The sequence below is a fragment of the Mauremys reevesii genome, linkage group 1 (assembly GCF_016161935.1).
Source record: "Mauremys reevesii isolate NIE-2019 linkage group 1, ASM1616193v1, whole genome shotgun sequence".
Classification (NCBI taxonomy): domain Eukaryota; kingdom Metazoa; phylum Chordata; order Testudines; family Geoemydidae; genus Mauremys; species Mauremys reevesii.
The window spans coordinates 166,505,500-166,511,493 of record NC_052623.1 but is presented as its reverse complement, the minus strand read 5'-3'; the positions used below and the strand labels follow the sequence as shown (position 1 = coordinate 166,511,493).

Sequence of the window (5,994 nt, the reverse complement as noted above, 5' to 3'; positions counted from 1 at the left end):
AAAGATATGACAGCCTTGGGCAGTGCTGAGGGCAATGTAGGTAGTGGGAGTCCCTGCTAGCACAGGGCTTCCTCAGGGATAGCCTCGTCTCCCTCAGTTTCCCGCTCCAGGAGCTGCCTTGTTTGGGAACAGGCTGGCCCTGCAGTGCTTTTCACAAGGGAAACCCCACCCACTACTCTGAAGGGACTCCATGGGGAATCTCCAAGATGCCACCTCCATGAGCAGATCTTTGTTCACAGAGATCCCCTGAGCCTCCTTCAGGTATCAGTAAAGAGAAATCAATGTCCATCATTGATTTCAGTCAGACTGGTTGTAGAACTAGGGTTGCAGAATTGGGATCATGCTTTAAGAAACTTCATGTGAAATTCCAACTATCATAAAAGCAGAAATACTTTCTGGTTTGCTATTACTTTCAAAGTGCACAGCAAGGGGCCTAGTATTTTCTCCAAAGATAGCTACAGAGTTTATAAAGGTAAGAAATTTTGTTATACAATCTTGCTTGTACAAAATTATTTTATTATATTATTTTAAATAAAAATATTTACATTTTTCCTTTAAATACATATTATACGCAAGGCAAATATGGTCAAATAGTTACTTTATTACTTGCTGTTTAATTGTTTGTGTGGAAAAGGCTTCAGCTTTTGAAGCTTTCTTTGTCCGGGTCAAATTCTTTAGTCACCAAAATGGTCTGTTGATTGAAGGGCTAAAATCTACTTGCTCTGAACACAGTATTTCCAAAAGCAGGCTGCAATTGAACAAAATACACAGTTAAAATACACTGCAATATATTTCACCTTGTGCATTCTCCTTTGAAATAACTTTAAAGCAATGAAAACAACCTGCATAATTGCACAGTATCTAATTGCACCCCATTCTCTATGTTCCGTGAATAAACATACTGAATTTTTAAAACTCACCAACTCTTTGCAACTCACTAGAGTTTAAGTATCTATAGTCAATGTTAAGCTCTTAAGGACAAAATGACCACTAATAGCTTCCAAGGTGAGGAAGGACTCAAGTTTCAACCCATCAGAAAATACCCAAGGCCTTCCAGAGGCTCTAACTCTTGGAAGAATAAGCAAAGCAATCCCTACTTAATGAGTTTCATGGCAGGGAGCTGCAAAGCATCCTGCATTCTGTCAGCAATGCAGATCTTGGTTTTAGGGCAATCTGGCCTCTTATCCAGTTCTACAGAGTCTGCAACTCCAGCTGGAATAACTTCTCTAGGTGACCTGTAGTTGGGGGTGTCGGCCAGTTCCAGGCCCAGCCTAGGAGAGACGGTGATGAAACAAAGAAGTGAAATTACCTACATGTGGGCATGAAGTCATTCTGTTCACCCTGACTAGCAACATGCTGCTTTGTAGGAAACAAGAGTGTGGTTGGTTTTTTTTTTTTTAAAGCACTCAAGCTCTGGCCTGACTCTGCTCCTATTGAGTTAATGGGAGTATTATCACTAATGGGACCCCAGTTAGATCAAACGTACAGCTGGTTAGAAAATAGCACATACTGTCTGTGAAAAAGTTAAAAGAACATTTCATTTTATTTGAAAATTTACAGATTTTTTCAGGTTTTTGGTTAAACTGATGAACAAAAAAAAATCAGTTTTCAAACATGATTTTGTTTTTTCCTGGTTTTATTGCTTCCTTTCGCTCCCTTCTTCCTTACCCGCCACCCCCACTCACACGAAAAGGGAAGGAGGGGGAAGGAAATAAAAAACAGAGGTAGGTGGGGGGAAGAAACCGAACCATCTTTCAGATGTTGAAATTCAGTTTTTCATTGGAAAAAAATTCAACCAAAAAAAAAAAAGTGCTTGAAAAGCCATTTCCCATTGAAAAAATGTTTTGGTGAAATTTCTTCAACCAACTCAAGTCAGGACTGAGTGCTCTTGAAAATCCTGCCTATCCTGATTAGCAAACAGGCTGAACATCTACGCTACAAATAAATAATCCCTGAGGCCAAGTCAGTTGGCACGGGCCAGCCACCAGTGTCTAATTGCAGAGTAGGAAAAACCCAGAGGGCCCCGAAAGGGGACTCGTGTTTCAGAACCATGACAGTATATTTTTTGGTTTTTAAAAATTGTTTTTCTTGTCACTTATCTTTTTTTACTCTAGTCGTATATTGGGAATACAGTCCATTGTGTTGAAGTGCTGTATAGCTGCACTCAGTAGTAGGTACTACTATCAATCATCTCAACTTCAGTTTTTACCTTCCAGCATCACCAGCCCCATGCATTCAAAAATCATGAATCAGACCTCCAAAATGTTGAAATTGGCTTAAAAAGATGAGATATTAAAAACACTATTGATTTGATTTCTGGAGTCTTCAGGGTGCACTTGGGTATGTATTCAAGTTTTTCTCTGCCCTCTCAAGGCCTAGCCTCTTATTTTTTTGAAAAATGTAAGTGCCGAGAGTCTTATTCCAAGACCTGGGACATTAAGAAGCACACCACATATGAGACATGATAAAAATCACATTGAATTATCCTAATGCTTCAAATAACAACAGTTGATGATATATCATCTACACACTACACCAAAGTTTACACGTCTCTCTCTAGCCTCACAATACTGCCCTCTGCTGGATGGAATGTCATTCTTACATGAGGTCAATTGTGGTTGATTAATTATTGCCTTTTAGATCTACTGAGGACATAAACCCTAAGGAAGGGAATTGGAAGGAACTTGGAAAAGAGAAAGAGGGTGAAAAAGGGGAAGATGGAGGGACAGGGATGTGAAAAGGAGAAAAACAGGGAGCAAGGAGGAAGGAGAGCTTGGAGCTATTTCTGATGCCATAATCCCACCAATCTGTGAGCACCTGGTCATCTATTATATAGGCTCCTATACATACTTACGTATAATACACACATTCATAGAAAATATATTCATGCTTATCAAATGCACGCTGCTTGCTCTCACCAACTATTAACATAAACTGATCATATCTATCTAGCCAAATTATATGACTAGAGCTGCATGGAAACCTGATATTTTGTTTAGCTGGAAAATCCAATATTTTGAAAAAAAATATATCATTCCAAAATGAAACACAAAAATTTCAAAATTTCCTGTGAAATAAAATTCTGAACAATATTGTTTGGGTCAGATGATTTTGTTTCAATAAAATCAAAACATTTTGGTCAGATTTTTATACTTAAACATTTTTTTTATATAAAATAAATTTTTAAACAAAAAGTCATTTTGAAATGAAAAATCAAAATGTGTTGTGCCAAAAATTTTGAAATGGAACACTGATATTTTTGAAATACTTCATTTTGATTTTTCCCCAAAACTAAATTTAGTGTCTGTGCCTCTCACAATCTTCAGTGTATTTATCCCCACAACAGCCATGTGAGGTAGGAAAGCACTATTAGCCCCCTTTTACCCATGGGAAACTGAGGTGTAGAAAGACTGTCACTGGCCCAAGGTCACACAGAAGGTCTGTGGTGTGGGCAAGGAATTGAACTCAGGTCTCCTGACCTTGGCACAAAAAGCAGGTATCTGTTAAAGACTGTGGATGACACAAAGTCGGGAGGTATTGCCAATATGGAAGAGGACAGGAATATCATACAAGAAGATCTGGATGATCTCAAAAACTGGAAGGTCATGCACTTAAGGACTAAAAACATTTTTTTTTGCTATAAACTGGGGACCAATCAGTTGGCAGTGACAGAGGACGAGAAAGAGCTGGGTGAATTGATCGATCATGGGATGACTATGAGCCACCAATGTGATGCCTCTGTGAAAAAGGCTAATACAATCCTAGGATGCATCAGGCAAGGTATTTCCAGTAGAGATAGGGAAGAGTTATTACCATTATGCAAGGCACTAGTGAGACCTCATCTGGGATACTGTGTGCAATTCTGTTTCCCCATCTTTAAAAAAGATGCATTTAGACTGGAACAGATACAGAAAAGCGATACTAGGTTGATCAGAGGAATGGAAAACTTTTTGGCATGTTTAGCTTAACCAATCGATAAATACATCAGAGGAATAAATACAAGTGAGAGAGAGGAGTTATTTAGGTTAAACATCAATGTAGATACAAGAACAAAGGGATATCAGCTGCCCATTAACAAGTTTAGGCTTGAAAATAGAAGAAGGCTTCTAACTAGTGGAGGAGTGAAGTTCTGGAACAGCCTTTCAACGGGAGCAGTGGGGGCAAAAAACCTAACTGGTTTCAAGACTGAACTTGACAAGTTTATGGAGGGGATGGTATGATGAGATGTGACATGGTGCCTATCTGTGACTGCTAGTAGCAAATATCTCTAACAGTCACATACAGGACACTAGATGGGGAGGGCTCTACAGCAAATTCTTTCTCAGGTGTCTGTCTGGTGGGTCTTGCCCACTTGCTCATGGTCTAACAGATCACCATATTTTCCCCCCATGTCAAATTGGCAGAGATCTTGGGGTTTTTTGCCTTCCTCTGCAGCATGGGGCAGGAGTCACTTGCAGGTTTAAACTAGTGTAAATGATGAATTCTCTGTAACTTGAAGTCTTTAAACCATAATTTGAGGACTTCAGTAACTCAGCCAGAGGTTATGGGTCTATTACAGGAGTGGGCGGGTGAGGTTCTGTGGTCTGCAATGTGCAGGAGGTCAGACTAGATGATCATGATGGTCCCTTCTGGCCTTAAAGTCTATGACTCCCACACTAGTGCCCTAGCCCCTGGAACCTAACCTTCTTGGTATAAAATTTATAATTAATTTGTGGATGGATCTGAGGAAGCTACAAATCCTTTCACCTCTGGGACACAAGTCCAAATATGACTCAAGGACACAGAAGGCTACTGTCTGATGACTGTTCAGTGGCTTTTATATTAAATGGATTTGGTGGTTTCAGTCTAGTTTCTAGGCAACAGATATCCACATCACAGAAAAGGGCATCGTGAATGCCACTTGCACGTCCCGCAAAGACCAAAGAATGGATGGCCAGAGAGAGGGAACTATCTGTTCATCTATTGAAGCCAGGGTGGAAATCCATTAGTGAGAAGCAGTGTGAGGATGCTTCTGCCTATGCTCTACTCTTCTGTGGCTAGAAGAGTCTAGTCTCCAGTGTGGTTAATCTAGCACCTTCCACAAGCACCAAAGTACAATAAGCTTGCAATATATCAGGTTTCAAAGTGACCCAGCACTGAGGTGAGCAGGGTACATAATTACACTGCTGGAAGTCCTACCTCTCTTCTTGGATTTCCTAGGGGATTGTGGTGCTGACTTCCTGAAGTTCTTCCCACTTAGAAGATTTATATCCCGGAGATCCTTGCTCAACTCAGCAGCACCTTCTTGATGGGCAAGGGGATTGGACTGCCCTTCATTTAAACCTTCCTGCCCCAAACGAAACACACGAAGGACAATTTGAATAATATAATTTCTAAAAGCTAGGAACATAAAAAATCCAGAGAAGCAGTGAAGTAAATAGCCAGCCATTAGTGAACCAGCTGTGTGGTGAGGGGATGAATTTTACAAGTATTAGATGATGACTAGAGCTGGAAATTAAGAAAAATACAGAATTGGTCTTACCATTTTGACTTTCTTCCCAAACATCTTGGCATAAGCTGAAATTCAAAGGGGGGAAAAACATTTAGCAGCTTTTCTTTTGCGAGATGATATCTGCTTTCTTGCAAACTTAATTGTGACGCACCATTTGCCAAAACTGCTGGTAGAGTCTCATTTTGGTGGGGGACAGTAAGGAGGAGATATAGATGGAAGGGGCACACCATGTAAGTACACCAAGAAATCAATCCTACGAGCTCCTATGGGTGGGAATTGTCCATACTCACCCACTGAAACCAGTGGGTCTACTTGTATGAGTAGAGATCTGCAAAACAGGGCCCCCAGCACAGTAGAGGCCTTCCATCAAGGCAGTGTTTCCATTTCCCTCGCTTCTCTTTCTGTTTTGATTTGAGGTGTATATTCCTGCCCACCCTCAATAAGTGTCATTCACTGAGCTGTTGGGTCACCGTTTTACAGGTATGGAAAATGAAGGCGAGATG

The 5,994-nt window shown here is 40.4% G+C and overlaps 1 long non-coding RNA gene across 1 annotated transcript; it reads right to left on the bottom strand.

The window, feature by feature from the left end:
• Window positions 1-602: 602 nt before the first annotated feature.
• LOC120398561 lies at window positions 603-5,559 on the bottom strand. The gene is made up of 3 exons (XR_005594535.1): window positions 5,522-5,559; window positions 5,179-5,326; window positions 603-748 (listed from the first exon to the last, which is right to left on the bottom strand). It is a non-coding gene; the product is annotated as an uncharacterized LOC120398561 (long non-coding RNA).
• Between the last annotated feature and the right edge of the window lie 435 nt (window positions 5,560-5,994).